Source organism: Mauremys reevesii, linkage group 2 (genome assembly GCF_016161935.1).
Source record: "Mauremys reevesii isolate NIE-2019 linkage group 2, ASM1616193v1, whole genome shotgun sequence".
NCBI classification, from domain to species: domain Eukaryota; kingdom Metazoa; phylum Chordata; order Testudines; family Geoemydidae; genus Mauremys; species Mauremys reevesii.
The window spans coordinates 176142493-176161359 of record NC_052624.1 but is presented as its reverse complement, the minus strand read 5'-3'; the positions used below and the strand labels follow the sequence as shown (position 1 = coordinate 176161359).

At 40.2% G+C, this 18867-nt stretch overlaps 1 protein-coding gene across 11 annotated transcripts in view; it reads right to left on the bottom strand.

Annotated features, from left to right (window-relative positions):
- HIVEP1 (HIVEP zinc finger 1) overlaps positions 1-18867 on the bottom strand; it is a 180392-nt gene that overhangs the window by 78592 nt on the left and 82933 nt on the right. The gene's annotated exons all lie outside the window — the stretch shown is intronic.

Genomic DNA, 18867 nt, shown 5'->3' with positions numbered 1-18867 from the left:
ACCAGCAGGAGGGCCTCTGTGCAGAGAACCTGTGCCTTCATGCTAGCTGTGCTCTCAGCAACCCACCCCTACCAAGGGATCCAATGGAGCCATAGTGGCAAGGCTTCTGCAGTGGGCATCAGTACCATGACACCTCATCATGTGTGTGCACAAGCAGGGATGGGGAGTAGTAGGAAACTAATACAACCTTGAGATGTATTTATTTTTATGTGCAGGTGCAGGAAGACGCCCATTTCCTTGGCCAGCCTCCCCACCTGCAGATCTATGGTCCTGCAAACAGCCCTCCACATGTTCTGTGGGAAAAGAGGTGGTGGTGCGGAATGTTGTTGTAGAGGTAGCTGAGCCTGTACTCCACAAGGGAGCAGGGAATCTGCACACACATCTCTTCCCAAGGAAGACTGCATGAACCCAATCAGGTTCAAAGACTTCCGCTCTAGGTATAACTATACCTCAGTCTCATCTTAAATAAGACATACTACTGTGGAAGTTAATCTCAGTTTTTCCACATCTGTGATGTAGTATCTTTTCCATGCATTGTACGTAAATCTTAAAGATGCATATAACATCTTAGGGAGTGAGTTTGTTTTTTAAATTTAATATCCCCAAATATGAAAACACACACACGGGTAAACTTGGACATTCCTATGCAAACACTTAAAAACAGAGTAACTGAAGATATGAACCAATTCCGGTTTTACTTATCTATCAAGACCTGAGTTCAGATTATAGCATTTAGATACGAGGTAAATTTTTCAAAAGCAACTAAGTGATTTAGGAGGCCAAGTCCCATTGGACAGCGCATAGTTGGTGGTGAGGCAGAACTGCACTGCTGCAGGAGAATCACTGAAGCTCTCTGGCTGTACTGGTGAAGTGCTTTGAAAGGGTGTAGTACACTCAGAACTCTTGATTTTCACACTGGAGGGATGGAACCTTAGCTCTGGATACTCCCCACCCTCTTTCAGGTAAGTTGTTCCTGGTGGGGAGAATCTTGGTAGTAGCTAGTGTACTCTCAGGAGAACAGGAGCTGCAGTTCTGGCTGGCCTTACCTACCTACCACTACCCAATGTGAGGCCATGTAAGCGTCCACCATAATCTACCCTCTAGTGAACTTTTCCATGATAGACTCTGCCTTCTTACTGTCTTTCCTAATATCTGAGAGACAAAACAATAACACACCATAAAGATTTGTTAGGGTTTGGCTCACCGGCACTATTTGTAAATAACTGATGTAACAGCCTGCAGTTATTTTTCAATTTTTTTTTTAATTTTGAAAAAAAGTAAAGGAAGAGAACTATAATACAAATACTCTTTTATGGGTTCGGAGAGTAAGTGCTGTATGAGTTATTCCATCTTGTACTTTTAACTCTCAAAACTAACAAGATACAGGATTTATATTCACTACGCACACAGAGGCCCGATCCTTCAAACATTTACACTTGCGAGTAACATCACTCCTGTAAACAGTCCCAGACAATACAATGGGATAGCTTGTGCACATTTAAAGGACTGACCCTCAAATTTATATCGAATTAAACAGCCGAAAAAGACAACAACTGTAGTCCTGCGGGTGAACTCCTGCCCCCATTTAGGTCAATGGGTTTTTGTCATTGACTTTAGTGGGAGCCGGATGTGACCCACAGCCTGAAGCAGAAAGTTTTATTTAAAATGTGTTATTTGTTTAGTTGTGATTAGTTGTTTACCATAAACAATAGCAAATCAGAAAACAGCAATTTGGAAGCATATATCATACATATTAGATGCTTGTAGATACGCAAAAATTAAGGAGTTGTTCACATATCTAGGCAGGCTGACTGACTTTATACAATACAGACTTTATATACTTGTATCTTCTCAGAGTTGGGCATAACTGAAATGTACCCTGTTTTTATTTTAATGCTTTCCCCTGGGAAAAGATCTGTCAAAGACAATTACTAAAAAAAATGTAAAATATGAAGCATCAAAGGTGCAGTTTTTATACACCCCTTTCGCGATTGCTTTCATGGGAGAGAGAAATACAACCTCTTTGACAATCTCATTTTACTGTTCTTCTAAAGATTATTTCTTTAATTACTTAAAAACTACTCAAGATAGGTCCCAGGCAGACTGTGAAGAGCTACAAAAGGATCTCTCAAAACTGGGTGACTGGGCAATAAAATGGCAGATGAAATTCAGTGTTGATAAATGCAAAGTAATGCACACTGGAAAACATAATCCCAACAATACTTATAAAATGATGGGGTCTAAATTAGCTGCTACCACTCAAGAAAGAGAACTTGGAGTCATTGTCGATAGTTCTCCGAAAACATCCACTCAATGTGCAGCAGCAGTCAAAAATGTAAACAGAATGTTGGGAATTATTAAGACAGGGATAGATAAGAAGACAGAAAATACCATATTACCTCTATATAAATCCATGGTACACCCACATATTGAAAACTATGTACAGATGTGATCGCCCCATCTCAAAAAAAGATATATTGGAATTGGAAAAGGTTCAGAAAAGGGCAACAAAAATAATTAGGGGTATGGAATGGCTCCGTATGAGGAGAGCTTAATAAGACTGGGACTTTTCAGCTGGGAAAAGACGACCACTAAGTGGGGATATGATAAAGGTCTATAAAATCATGACTGGTGTGGAGAAAGTAAATAAGGAAGTGTTATTTACTCCTCATAACACAAGAACTAGACATCACCAAATGAAATTAATAGGCAGCATGTTTAAAACAAACAAAAGGAAGTATTTTGTCACACAATGCACAGTCAACCTGTGGAACTCCTTGCCAGAGGATGTTGTAAAGGCCAAGACTAACAAGGTTAAAAAAAGAACTAGGTACGTTCATGGAGAATAGGTCCATCAATGGCTATTAGACAGGATGGACAGGGATGGTGTCCCTAGCCTTTGTTTGCCAGAAGTGAGAAATAGGCAACAGGGGATGGATCACTTGATGATTACCTGTTCTGTTCATTCCCTCTGGGGCACCTGGCATTGGCCATGATCAGAAGACAGGGTATTGGGCTAGATGGACCTTCAGTCTGATCCAGTATGGCTACTCTTATGTTCTTATGTACTTAACAGTTGATATTTTATTAATATCTATATGACACATTTTAAAGTATATTACATCACTGGGATTCACAGGCAATCTGGAAATGAACATTGTCTACATCCTTCCAGCCCTGACTGGTATTTGTGAACCAGATAATCTTTAAGATTCCTAAGATGCTACTTAGCAATCCAAAACGGTAAGTGGGATATCCACCTCATTTCCCCATATGTTTTGGCATATACACAGCACATAAGACATAATGTTTGCCTTTCTTCAGATAATTTAGCAGGTTTTTCATCTAAATGTATATTCGAAAATACTAAGAGCTACAAAACTGCATTCTACTTAGATCTTCAGGAGGACTATTAAGAAGTATTTTGAGCCCCTAAAGTGCATTCTGTTTTCCTTATTTCAAATAAACTATAACAAGTGCCCATCAGAAATTCCTAACCACTTGTAGCATAGTCTGTTACCTTAAGCAATGAGAAGCTAATAATGGAAATAATAACTAGGTAACTACACATTTTGTATACAGCCAAGACATTTTTTTCACTTCCTGCAAGTCCTGCTATATCCTTCAATAAATTACTATAACTATTGCATACAAGTGTTTCTTTGCAACATATGCATCAATACAGATGAGTTTCAAGCATTCTGAACTTAGAAAAATGTCAATATTGTACTGACAGAGAGCCATTCAGAAATACTATGAGGAGTCCAGTGGCACCTTAAAAACTAACAGATTTATTTGCCCTAATAAATCTGTTAGTCTTTAAGGTGCCACTAGACTCCTTCTTATTTTTGTGGATGCAGAGTAACACAGCTACCCCTGATTCTGAAATACTGAACAGAGTGGCCAAACAAGCAAGACAATGCAACACAAAATTTACTTCCATAACATATTTGACAAGTTCTGTTTAATTTTTAATTATAATTATAATTTTAATTATTTTTAAGATTTAATTTTAATACTTCATAACACTTTACTACAGCACTCTTACTAAATCTTTGCTGAGAAGTGAGAACAAGAAGCTTCCAAATTTGTTTGGAATACCTGAGGTGTATGGATTGGCATGGCTCTAATTTACTAAGAATTTCATTGAGTACTACATGTTTGCAGCAATACTACCAGACAGATACCAGGTATACCAGACAGATACCTTTACTATTCATGTATAGAACACTGCAAATATTCATAGCACTTTATAAAACTGAGCAGGGTATGTACCCCGCCTCAAGGATTTTACACTCTAAGGCCTAGTCTACACCTAAAATGTATGTCAGTCTAGCTACATCGTGCAGGGCTGTAAAAAATTCCATGCCCTGCACGCTGCTGGTCTGGGGTTCCAGCCACCAGCCCCGCTCAGCCCACTGCTGGTCTGAGGTCCCGGCCACCGGCCCCGCTCAGCCCAAACTGGCAGCGAGCTGAACAGGGCCTGGAATCCTCGTCTGGGGTTCCAGCCACCAGCCCCGCTCAGCCCGCTGCCGGTCTGGGGTTCCATTCACTCAGCTGACGGCTGGCTGAGCGGGGCCAGTGGCCAGGACTTCAGACCAGCAGCGGGCTGAGTGGCTCAGTCTGCTGCTAGTCTGAGGTCCTGGCCGCTGCCACCACTCAGCCCACTGCCAGTCTGGGGTTCTGCTCACCCAGGCTGGCAGGAGGCTGAGCGGGGCCGGCGGCTGGGACCCTGACTGGCAAGGGGTCGGCAGCCGGAACCCCAGACTGGCAGCGGGCTGAGTGCTACGGCACCCAAGACTGGCAGCGGACTGAGCCACTCAGCCCCATGCCGGCCCCGTTCTGCCTGCTGCTGGCTGAGTGAATGCAACCCCAGACCGGTAGCAGGCTGAGCAGGGCCAGCGGCTGAACCCCAGACCGGCAGCGGGCTGAGTGGGGCTGGTGGCTGGAACCCTAGACAAGGATCTCAGGCAAGGATCACACTAAATTGATAAGATCTGCATTTTAATTTTATTTTAACTGAAGCTTCTTAAATATTTTAAAAACCTTATTTACTTTAAATACAACAATAGTTTATTTATATACTATAGGTCTTCTACAAACATTAAAATGTATTACTGGCACGCGAAACCTTAAATTACAGGGAACTTGGCACACCACTTCGGAAAGGTTGCCGATCCCTGGTCTACACTATGGCACTACAGCAGCACAGTTACATCATTTTAGCTGTGTTGCTGCAGCGGCAGTAGCGTAAACACGGCCTAAGGCACTAATTCTCAATCTGATCTGACAGACAAGTGTGAGAGGAATTATGTCCAGTGGTGAGCTGGAGCTGGTTCCCACAGGTTCTCAAGAATCGGTTGCTAAAATTAGACCTCCGTGGAGAACCGGTTGTTAAAGGGCCAGGGGGTGGGCAAAGAACTCCGGTCCGTGGGCCGGACCATCCTGTTGCTCCCAGGATTCCCAGCTGGGGAGGCTGAGGCTCCCCTGGCCCTTCCCCTGCTTCCCCCCAGCTGCAGCGTGGCCAGCTGCCGGCACTGAGCTCCAGAGTCATCCTGCTGCCGCTTTTTGAGAGGCCTGGCAAGGTGTGTGTGGGGGTCCTGCTGCAAGCTCCAGGGCTGGCCAGAGGGGAGGGGGCAAGTGGCGCAATTGACCCGGGCCCCTGGCCCCACGAGGATGTCTCCCCCCCACCACAGAGCTGCAGCATGGCCAGCAGCTGGGCAGCTCAGCTGAGCTCCTGAGTCATCCTGCTGCTTTGAGCTGCCGGCAAGGTAAAGGGGGAGGGGGCTGCAAGCTCTAGGGCTGCTGGGGGGGCAAGTGGGGCAATTTGCCCCAGGCCCTGCAGGCCCTGCACGAGTATGTCTCCCCTTGCCCCGGCCCCTCCCCTGCTCCCCCCCTTTAAATCAGAACTTTTTATAGGGAACCGGTTGTTAAGATTTTGGCAGCTCATCACTGATTACGTCCCCTTAATGACAAAACCGTATACCGTACTGTATCTTTTACACATTTATAACCATTAGTTCTTGTCTATACTGAGAAACTGCATTGTGTTTAAAAAGGTATTAGCTAACACATTTTAATTAACATAATGTTACATATGATTTTACCCTAAGCGGGATTCCTACTGTTAACCACTACTAGATAACGTGTTGCTTCTGTTAACACCAGAAACTTGAGCTGTATTTAACATCAAATTAGTTAAAATGTGCTAGCTAACACATTTTCCATCTGTAGATATGGCCTCAGGATACGTCTGATAAAACAATATATTCTGCTTTTTCAATTACAGGAATAATTGGTTTACTGTGAAGGTTTGTGGAGTTACATTACATAATATATTTTCAAGCTCTGCACAAAAGTTATAAATACTTCTTCCCTCTTTTTCTTTAGAAAAGCATCAGGTGTACTAAAAATAACTTGTTAAATAACATTAAATTGCTGTAAAAAACAGTCCACAGAACTTCCCCAAAGTAATTCCTAGAGCAGATCTTTTAGAGAAAACATCCAGTCTTGATTTATACCCACCATGAACTTGGTAAGTTGTTCCAATTGTTAATTACTCTTAATGTACACCTTACTATGTCTGAATTTTTCTAGATTCAACTTCCAGCCATCGCATCGTCTTATACCTTTCTCTACTAGACTAAATAGCCCATTATTAAATATTTGTTCCTTGTTTAGATACTTATAAACTGTGATGAAGTCACACCTTAACCTTCTTTCTGTTAAGCTAAATAGATTGAGCTCCTTGAGTCTATCGCTATGAGGCATGTTTTCTAATCCTTTAATCATTCTTGTGGCTATTCTCTGAACTCTCTCTAGTTTATCAATATTCTTCTTGAATTGTGGACACCAGAACTGTACACAGTATTCCAGCAGCGGTCCCACCAGTGTCAAATACAGAGGTAAAATAACCTCTTTACTGCTACTTGAGATTTCCTTGTTTTGGCATCCAAGGATTGCATTACCCCTTTTTCAGAGTCTCAGTTTCCCAGGATAGTGTCTTCCATCCTCTAAGGACGGCCTACATTCTTTGTTCCTAGGTATATACATTTACGTTTAGCCCTCTCACCCACAGATTTAGACGAGTGCTTAGGTCCTGCTCCCCCTTGAGAAGACGTACCCCAGGGCTGGCTTCTTATAGATTTTCACTCTTCACCGGTACTTCTCCTTATTTTAGTCACACTGTAGTACAAATACACCATCAATATCAAGATACAAAACCTATATTTAAAATCTGAGCAGGCAATGGCAGCATCAGCTCTTATATCATTGCCAGGAGAAAACATTTAGCTCCTTATAAACCTGCTTATCTTGACTCTAGTAAAACAAAACCAAAAACCATTTCACGACCACTGCTTTGACCAGAATAATCCTGCTATCAAATGCATCTGATTTTCTTCTTGCTTTAGGGAATTGGATACAGCACCCTCTTAAAATGTGTTTCACTAGAGAACTACTACTTCTGCTGCATTTTTATTCAATGCCACAGCTGTCGTTTGTAAAACACAGTTTAGAAAATTATTACATACAGTATGGATTACTTGATACAAAATTTAGGAGAGAATTCTGAGTAAGATAACATCTTTCTGCCCATCAACCAAGACTTTTATATTCCCTCATCACGTAGTGTTTGAGCACCTGTGAGATATACCCACCTGTTAAAATTGGAAGTATCAAGTCAATCACACATTAGTACAGCAAAAAGATTCAGGTGAGTTAACTGATACTTTCAATTGTATTCATTATCCAGCATTTTCATTAAACATCACTCCCTAGGCAATAAATACCATTTTACTTCTCAGATTTATGTTATTAAAAATAACCTGGTTTTCTAATAAAGCCATCTTTATTTGACAAGCATCCAACATAAAGATCATTCCGTTTCAGATTCTTTCTTCAGCAGCACAAGCTACAGCTAAAACATTATACCCTATCACAGAGAGAACTGCCATCTTCAGATATATATGGTATTTTCCTTGAAAGTCACTTGTATTCTATTCTGTATATGTTCTTATACATTACTCATCAACATAGTACGAGCACCTTCCAGTTATCTATTAAACTAATATCTGGTATATGTTAATTGTGTTCTTATCCTTGCCCCAGGGGGAGAAGTGTATGCAGTGAAGTGTCTTGTTTTGATAGGGTTGTGTGTTTGTTTTTTGGGAGGATTTGAGGGGGGTTATTTTTTATAATATACATTTTCCTACGAGAAGGCAAGGTTGAAGAAATGTGTCTTGCACTTGAATGTGGTGAGGTTTGTAAAGGAGCAAGTTAATCTGTGAGCGAGTAGGTGTAGTATCTGTAAGTGCTGTAAATCCCTTGTACTGAAGATTGTTTTGCTAGTCCAAAACTCCCACCACTACCTTCCTGCCACAGAATCCAACCCTCTGAAATAGACAATTAGCAATAAAAAGCCACAAAAATTATGTTACCAAACATCTTGGGGCTAGTCTACACTTACCTGCCGGGTCGACGCGGTGAGTTCGACTTCTCGGAGTTCGAACTATCGCGTCTAATCTAGACAATAATCTAGACAATAATTGCCCCTATTTTTCAGGTTTGTGAACTGGACACTGCTTTTGTATATTGTCAGTTTCACCGGTTCCCCATACATTCAGTTGTCTCTCACCATGTGGATCTTTCATGCAGCAACAGGGAATGGAAAAAAAGTTCTTACAAATGAGACAATATGTTTTGATTCTAAAAATTGGCAGGCAGATTCAGAGAAGATTTAATTGCTGAAACTACCTATTATAAATGCGTAAGTATTAATATTTTGAGTTTAATGTGTTTCTTTAGGTGTAAAGTATTCTACCAGCCAGTATCTATTTGATCAGTGACTTATCAGACAAAAGTATTTCAGGAAAATTTTCATGAACCTTTTTCTTACTGTTGACTTTGAACACTATCAACATATTATGTGTCCTAAATTATTATTTGTCATTTAAAAATTAAAATAATAAAAAAAACCATTCAACATAAAATAATCTTCACTCATTTTTATTTTAAGAAATGCTTTGTATTTTTAAAAAGAGGTTTGATTATGTTAAATAACATGCTTTATAATTTTCAGACTAAATGTACATAAGCAGTGAACATACGTACCACATTAGTGAAACATTCAGTGCCGTAACTGTGTATATATTAAACGTAATACACAAAGGCTCCAATCTTACGATCGTGTGTGTGTTACTTTAAGCATAAGACACAAGGTGAGTGGGGTGCTATCTTTTATTGGACCCAACTTCTGCTGGTGAATGAGACAAGCTTTTGAACTACACATAGCTCAGTGGGACTTGTGCATAAATTATATGTGTTTGAAAAATCAGGTCCAAAGTCAATCCTCCACACTATGAAATTAATCACCTCCACAATGTTATCTTATCTTGATACTATTTGAATTTTTATACTGTTTGAATTGATTATTAAACTTGCTCAAAATAGGCTGACAAAGATAGATCGATCCTTGGATGACGACTACTTGCATCACTAGTTTAGAAAAATAAAAAACAAACAAACAAACCCAAAGAATTAAGTACCTTCTAATCTGTGGAGACAACCAAAACCCACAGTTACTATCAAGCAAACCACTCAGAAGTAAAGAAGGTGAAAGATCAACAGCTGAATCATCTGATGAAGGCATCTTTTTACATTGTATGAATAAGTATATTATGTAATCGCTTTAGTTTTCATTACACTGAAGGATAGCGACTATCCCAGTAGTGCCACAAAACAAGGCATTACTATGTTTACCTCAGATATTAGCCGTGACACAAGACAATTATTTTTTATTTATAGCTGTTTCAATTATATAACCAAGTACAAATAATGATAGCAATAGTGTCTGCACTTGCAGAGTTTCTAATCAACAAACTACTGAAATAATTACTACACTGCTATGTTGATATTCTACACAGAAAGCCAAATATTACCTATATACATAGAACTGAATGATCATTATAGCTAACATGTTCTTAATTATATAAGTTGCTAGTGGAGCTACTATTCAACCTTTAATTTGTGCTTTATATGCTCTCTCTACATAACTCAGTATAGGATTTTTTTTAAAGGAACAATATAGAAACAGTATGAAAAAGGTAAATAAAAAAATAACCACAACCATAAGGGGCAAGTTGTTCCAGTTACATTTGAAGAAATCAAAGAAAAAAACCACAAGTGTCCATTCCAGATTCTGACAGGGAAATGGTTGAAGTCAACAAAGGCTGGTGATTTCTTAGCTAATTCATGGAATGACAAGATATCATTAGTACAGGTCTATGGCAGGGGTTATACTGCAGGCAAGTTGTGGAGGTATCAGTATTTTTCTTTTTTATATGATGTAACTCAGTTTACTTGATTCATATATCAGAGGGGTAGCCGTGTTAGGCTGGATCTGTAAAAGCAGCAAAGAGTCCTTTGGCACCTTATAGACTAACAGACGTTTTGGAGCATGAGCTTTCGTGGGTGAATACCCACTTCGTCGGATGCATGTGGGTATTCACCCACGAAAGCTCATGCTCCAAAACGTCTGTTAATCTATAAGGTGCCACAGGACTCTTTGCTGCTTTTACTTGATTCATATTATTCTAACTACATGGATTTGATTTTAAAAGGGGCTTTTAGAAAGAACAAGGAGGAAACTTATCAATTACTAAAGATAAAATATGGGGGGAGGAAATATTTCAAGGGTCATTAAGAGAACAATTGGCTTCTTGATTGGGATGCACCTAACTGCCTCTGCATATGTTAACAAGTTTATATTTTTAAAAGGCTGGGGCCTAAGATTAAAGGACTGTTAAAAAAAAGATCTTGACTAGAGAAGACAGGGAGAGGTGAGTGATCAGTAACTGCTAAGGGGGAGACCCTGCAGGAGACACACTGACGGATAGCCTACACTGCAAAGCTTTTGCCAGCAAAGCCCATTAATGGAAATACGGTTCATACTGGAAAACAGCACTATTTTGTATTGTTAATAGGGCTGTCAAGAGAGTTAAAAAATTAATCACGCGATTAAACGCACTGTTAAACAATAATAGAATACCATTTATTTAAATATTTATTTAAATATTTTTGGATGTTTTCTACGTTTTCAAATACATTGAAATTATTTACAACACAGAATACAAAGTTTACAGTGCTCACTTTATATTTATTTTTTATTACAAGTATTTGCACTGTAAAAGCCAAAAGAAATAGTATTTTTCAATTCACCTCATACAAGTACTGTAATGCAATCTCTTTACCATGAAAGTTGAACTTACACATGTAGAATTATGTACAAAAAACCTCTGCATTCAAAAATTAAACAAGGTAAAATTTTAGAGTCTGCAAGTCCACTCAGTCCCACTTCTTGTTCAGCCAATCGCTCAGACAAATAAATTTGTTTAAATTTGCAGGAGATAATGCTGCACGCTTCTTGTTTACAATGTCACCTGAAAGGGAGAACAGGCGTTCTCATGGCACTGTTGTAGCCGGTGTTGCAAGATATTTAAGTGCCAGATGTGCTAAAGATTCACGTGTCCCTTCATGTTTCAACCAGACCTTAAAGTCTATGAGTCTATGAGTATTCCAGGGGATGTGTCCATGCTGATGACGGGTTCTGCTCGATAACAATCCAAAGCACTGCAGACCGATGCATGTTCATTTTCATTATCTGAGTAAGATGCCACCAGCAGAAGGTCAATTTTCTTTTTCGGTGGTTCAGGTTCTGTAGTTTCCGCATCAGAGTGTTGCTCTTTTAAGATTTCTGAAAGCAAGCTCTACGCCTCGTGCCTCTCAGATTTTGGAAGGCGCTTCAGATTCTTAAACCTTGGGTTGAGTGCCATAGCTATCTTTAGAAATCTCACATTAGTACCTTCTTTGTGTTTTGCCAAATCTGAGGTGCAAGTGTTCTTAAAATGAACAACATGCTGGGTCACCATCCAAGACTGTTATAACAGGAAATATATGGCAAAAAGTGGGTAAAACAGAGCAGGGGACATACAATTCTGCCCCAAGGAGTTCAGTCAGAAATTTAATTAATGCTTATTTTTTTTAATGAGCGTCATCAGCATGGAAGCATGTCCTCTATAATGGTGGTTGAAGCATGAAAGGGCATGCGAATGTTTAGCATATCTGGCACATAAATACCTTGCAATGCTGGCTACAAAAGTGCCATGCAAATGCCTGTTCTCACTTTCAGGTGACATTGTAAATAAGCTGGCAGCATTATCTCCCTTAAATGTATACAAACTTGTTTGTCTTAGCAATTGACTGAACAAGAAGTAGGACTGAGTGAACTTGTAGGCTCTGAAGTTTTACATGACTGCACTCAAAAACAAAACAATGCAACAACAAAAAATAAATCTATATTTGTAAGTTGCATTTTCACGACAAAGAGATTGCACTACAGTACTTGATTCATTCAAATGAATTGAAAGATACCATTTCTTTTATCATTTTTACAGTGCAAATATTTGTAAGGAAAAATAATATACACTTTGATTTCAATTACTACACAGAATACAATATATATGAAAATGTAGACAAACATCCAAAAATATTTAATAAATTTCAATTGGTGTTCTATTATTTAACAGTGCAATTAAAACTGCAATTAATTGTGATTAATTTTGAGTTAATCACGTGAGTTAACTGCGATTAATCGACAGCCCTAATTTAATTAAAATTTTGCCTAAGTTGATCTTTTTCATATTAAATTATTTTGTCTCCTATTCGTTTCATATTGCATGAAATGTAAGTATCGGTTGTGACAAAGGTAAATTACAAGAAAAGTGGAACTGATAAAATTGAAAAGCCTTTGAAAAATTGACAACTACTCAAATAAGACCCAGGGTAACCTAATTAAAAATGAACATGGAGGTTTCTTGGTTGTTCCCATGATCAAAAAATTCTGCATTGTATTCGACACAAAACGTGCATATTTATGTGAATGGTGAAAGTGATATGAGTTGGCCAGTAGAACAAGATTTAGGAAACTATATCTGAGCGCAAAATGAAATAAAACCACAATGATACATTACTGCTCTGTTAAAATTCCAGATGTGAACATGGGATTACCCTTTCTAACCTATTTATCCAATAGCCATACATAGTTTTTGCTCTATTCCTAGAGCTCCAACAAATGAGTTTTGTTTAAACTAAAACTGGCAAACTAGACTCAAAGTTTGATTTTACAAATTATAATTTTTTAAAAAAGTTTTTAAAACTACCAAAAATTTGGTGTAAAAAAGTCTCCTGCGATGTGTTGAGTGCCCTCAACCCATTCCGTTCAAGTCAAAGTAGCTGTGTGTAGTGATCACCACCTTTCCCCAGGCAGTGCTCAGCAGCTCACAGGATCAGGGTCACAGTGAATAAAACTTGACAGATCTGAGCCTATTAAACCTGAAATTAGATTTCAGATGTCAATTTTTAAGATAAAACTGAAATGCTGAGTAAAAGAATGCTGTGTGAGAAGTTTAGCAATCCAGGCAATCTTTAGGCAATATGGAGATCTTAATAAGGAAATTCTGTCAGATGTTTACAGAGGATGGAAAGTGCAATGGTACAGACTTAAATACTCTCAAATATTCTTGGCAAATAGCTTGAGTGGCATTCCAGCTCCAAATGGAAAATGCTTCTCATAGGTGGAGGAGGAAAATTAATCAGGGAAAATGGAAATCAGCAGGAAAGTTGTGCATTAATTACCCTAAATCATCTGACTTAGCCAGACACTTCCCAAATTACTGCCTTGGGAATGGAAGGGAAACACTTTGGCATACATGCTCATATGAGATTAGAGGCATAAGGGAGAAGTCCTGTACTGCTGCTGGCTCAAAGATAAAGAGAAATAAAATTGTATTAAGAAAATTCACTACCATATTCAAAGCACATCAGCAGTTTTGAGGCGGCAAACAACTATAAAGTCATTTCATCTTTTTAAAAGAAATGCTAGAAACTGAACTCTAGTAGCTACTAACCTGTTAACCACCAATTCAGGTAGGTATTGAAAGCTGAACTTGCAAGGTACTCAGCACCTAGCGGGACCATGTCTCAAACAAATGTTGATTTCCTCTGACAAAAAGAGGATTTAAAGTTTCATATTAAGGGAGGCCAGGCAGTCATACATCCACTGTTTAAAATAGATTACTTCCATGCCCTGATCCTGCAAACATTTAAGCACATTCTTAATTTTAACCCAATGAGTAGTATTTCTCACATTACTATTTTCTCCCTGAAATTGTTCCCATACATACCAGACAGGTTTGAGAATGTAACTGCACTCTCTTCATTTGCATGGGTTAGACCATCCTGTATGAACCCTGTAAGCTATGCTACTAATGGAATAAACTGTGTACTATGTTTTATAATATATTAACCCCAAATCTGGAATATTTGGAGATAAACCTAAAGGAAGACACTCTCTCTCCCCTAAAGGACTTTCAATCTTAGTCGATTTCTGTGGCAAATGGGCCGATCTGCTGAGGACTCTGCTGATGAGTGTCACCAGCAGCACACGTTTGGTGCTCGAGCTTCCTTTCCTTCCAAAGTGAAAGTGAGAGTGAGATGATGATGATATCAATTTGCCTTTCATTGACATTTACACAGGCTGGCCTGAAAGGTGCATGATGCACATCTTTCGGAGAAGTGGCTTCAGGAAGGGAAGATGCAGGACTTTTTTTCCCAGACAGAAGATCACAGTAGGGGATGTCTCGCTGGAGATGTTTGTATGGGAAGCTAGACTTGAGGGGAAAGCAGCATCCCAATGGTTATAAGCGCTGCCCTCCCCTCCATAATATTGTGAAGGAAGAAGGAAACATTCAGTGAGCATGGACCAGTTCAAGTCCTGGAAGCTGAAAGGCTGATATAGGAGAGCAGGGCTGCCTTGAGGGAAGAATTTGAGGCTGAAAGCCAACAGTAATGTTGCTGCCTTGCATGAGTTCTTTACTGGGCTAAGGTATCTTTCACTATCTGCTATAATAAAGACTGTTTTCAAAGCCAAGAATTTTTTTTAAAAAAAAAAAAAACTTGACAGACAGACAGACACACAACACACATCATATGACAAGAAGCAGACTGATTAAGAACAGTTTTCAGCATGTCCTCTTTGCTCTTTCTGTGATGTTGAACATCTGGGCAGTCCAGTAGTCAAGGTCACTGTAGAACACAAAAATGACATTTTTTACAGCAGCATTTTATATCCTATCTCCAGACATGAATTGTTACTACACTGAGGTTCTCGAAGATGCAGATGCAGGGGTGATCTTATCTCCTATCTCTCACTAAAAGAGTCTCCCACATTTTTCACAGGACTTAATCCTGAGATGGCGTGCCTGTGTTCAGAAATGGTCCCCACCACTGGCAGAAGAGTGGCGACGCGCGCCACCTGGGACAAGGGGACAAGACACAGTGCCTATATAAACCTAGAGGCTGGCATGCATGCATCCATAACCCCTTCCTCCAGAAACATTTCACCCAGAAAATTCCCCAGCCTGCTCAGAAGTGTCCATCGTTTATCCTGGGATTGGCAGTGGGGTCACCCCCAATCCTCCATCGAAACAGTTTTTGACCTAATCCGTTAGAGATATTTTATGGTCAATCGTACTTTTATTCTGAATCACAATTAATATCCTACTCATTACCCAGGTGTCACAATATTATTCATATTTTACTATTTGTATTGTGCCAGACATTACAGTAGGTGCTATGCAAACAGCAGAAAAGACAATTTATATAACAATTTACAAATGTGAAATCCTCTGTATTGGTTGTGACACACTCTACCTCAAAATAACACCCTGTACTTAAATTCCCTCTAACTGAGCAGCAGTGCAGCTGCCTATTAAGCCCCATGCAGGGGTTCAGGGCTGCAGCTAGGAAAGATACCTCTCCCACAGCGCGGACCTCCCAGGCGGCCCCAGCGTGGACCTGCCCCACACTTGCTGCAGTTGGGGGAGAGGAGCCCCTCCCTCGGCCCAGCCCCGCTGGAGCTGCCGCGTTCTGGGAGAGGCGCCTCTCCCCCAGCCCCGAGCTGCTGCTGCAGGAGAGGGCTGTGGGAAATCCTCTCTCCCCACCACAGCCCTGGGGTAGCCTGCATCCCTGGCCTGACCCCAACCTTCTTCCCCAGCCCTGAGCCCCCTCCTGCACCCCAATCCCCTCATACCTGGCCCCATCCCAGAGCCTTTACCCCTAGCCGGAACCCTCATCCCCCCAACCCTCTGCCCCAGCCCTGAACCCCCTCCTGCACCCCAAACCCCCCAACCCCACCCCCAGACCCTGCCCCTCCAGCCAGAGCTCGCACACACACACACACCCCAGAACCCTAGGCCTGTCCCACACTACGAACCACTCAACTAAATTCACATCACCTCCATATTGGTGCACATAAAATTCATTCCGCACATGGACGTAAAGAATGAGAGGGAACACTGCCCTGTACTCCCATATTCACCACTTGTATGTGGTTATGATATTTTGTACAAAGTACAATGTGAGATATCATTTGAAAAGCCATGATTTGCTGAAACTCATTGTCCTGTTTAAATGTGTGCATCAATGTATAGCAAGTGATGACATTTTGCTACATGTCTTGTTACTGAAACATGCTGTAAGTCTGGGAAATGCCCACACACTAACCTCTCAGAAAAAAAGAAGGGCCTATAAACAAAAGACCTGAATGTCATCCCCAGAGAGGGCTCAAGACTCACATAGGCAAAAGGTGTGAGCAAGAAATTTGCAATTCTCCTGAGACACACTATGTATTTCACAGCACCCCAGTTGGGTGGAGGGTTATGCCTGAAAGCAAGAAGAGTATAGATAGGGGACAGTGGTATCATCACTTCACCTGCCTCTCCTCCACCATCTTTACACAAGGAACATCGGGAAGACAAAGAAACTCCTTTGAGGCTATGGGAGGGACTGGTCCTAACTAGAACACGTTCTAGTTAGCAAGAACTGCCGGTAAAGTTTAGGAATTAGCTTGCAATTTTATATTTTATTTCCTTTTGTAACCAATTCTGATCTTCTATGCCAATACGACTTACTCACTTAAAATCTATCTTTCATTAGCTAGTAAATGTTTTATGTCTATTGTATTTTCAGCTGAAGTGTTTGGGGAATCTACTCAGGTTAACAAAGGGTGATGCATAATCAAATTTTGTCAAATTGACGGACCTTATGAGGCTGTACCGTTCAGTAAAAAACGGAACAGTGCAAGATGGTACATTTCTGGGGTGCAACGCTGGGACCAGGGATATGTGGGTCCTGCCCTATGTGTAATTCAAGAAGGGGCATAGCACTTCCTTTATTTTTAAATTCATGCTCAATTTCATACAGTCTGATTGAAGATGAGGGGTTGGTGAGGACTGCATGGGAGAAAGCCACAGTAAGCTGCAACAAAAACATGCACACTGTTCCATACTGCATTTGGAACAATTAACTCTGGAGAGAACTCACTTGAACAGTTATGTGCGGAAGAGAGTGTCAAGGGACTCCCAAGTCTTCAAAAGGATTTCTGTCCTTTAAAGGGATTTACACAAATCAATTCTTGGTCAGAACAGTAGAAAGACTTGCATCCAACTTATTAAACTCATTTGCAGTAAGATACTTAATTTTTGGAACTGAGACTTCTAGAAAAATGGTGGGTGGGAGAGGAAATCAGAATAAGCTACTATACTAAAACAACTGAAAACACAGAGACGGTGTAATGTCCTGGAGCTAGCATTTTAAAATATGCTTGTTTGGTTTTTACTAACACTTCATGTTTTAGTAAACATTCCCCTAGAACCTCTAAAAATATTCAGATTTAAAATTGTCTCTCTTTCTTAACACACTATACCTTACTGCTTACTAGCTTGGATGATAAGTTTGGTTTTCCTGACCACCAACAAAAGTATTTTCTCTCTATCATAAAATAATGGGTCTGTTCAAATATATAGTTTTGCTTAAAGTTTCTAGGTTAAAAATGGGACCTGAAATTGTGTGATTGATTACAAAAATACAAACAATAGAAGACAGGGGGAAAACAACAAACAGCCTCTTACTAGTCACTTTCTCTTCTATCAGCAGAGGCACATCTCTCCACCATTATAAAAAGTTTGAATATTTTGGAAAACTGGATCATATATTTCATGCAGGAATGTGTCTTAGGCTACAGAGAGTAGAAAATGCTGCAGTTCACTACTTTTCTATCACGACCTGGGCAACACTTTAGTGTGGCAAGCTGATGAGATCCTTGCTTCTCTATGGGTGAATCCTGGTGGAGTGGAGTTCCTGCACTCTGTTGGGGGCCAGTTATGATATTCCTCCTCTATATGTTATGGATTATGTAGGTATCAGATTGTTGACATCTGTCAGAAGAGCAAAGTCAAAATGAGCACTGACAGTCTTGCTCTCTATCAAATGACCTTTGGTTGAACACACACTAGCATGGAAAATAGTTTTCATCCTGATTCTTCTGTATCTAGTTGAGGGCTTTGAGATCCAAGGACAACTCTGATTCATCCTAACTTCTTCAAAACAAAAAAAGAAAACTGAGCACAAAATCTCTACGGGGGGGACCTACTTTGATCATCCCTGTATATGCTGCTTTTGCTAGGCTGTGTATTGTAGTGGGGGAGGGATGTACCCGCTCTCTTATATCTTGTGTCCTACAACTCAAAAGGTACTATCTCAGAAACCTCAATTTGTGCCTTTGGAGGGGTGGGAGCTGAACTGGTCAGATTAGGGTGACCAGACAGCAAATGTGAAAAATCAGGACAGGGGGTAGTGGGTAGTAGGAGCCAATATAAGAAAAAGACCCAAAAATCGGGAATGTCCCTATAAAATCGGAACATCTGGTCACCCTAGGTCAGATGGGTAAGAAACTTCCATCTTGAATTTGTT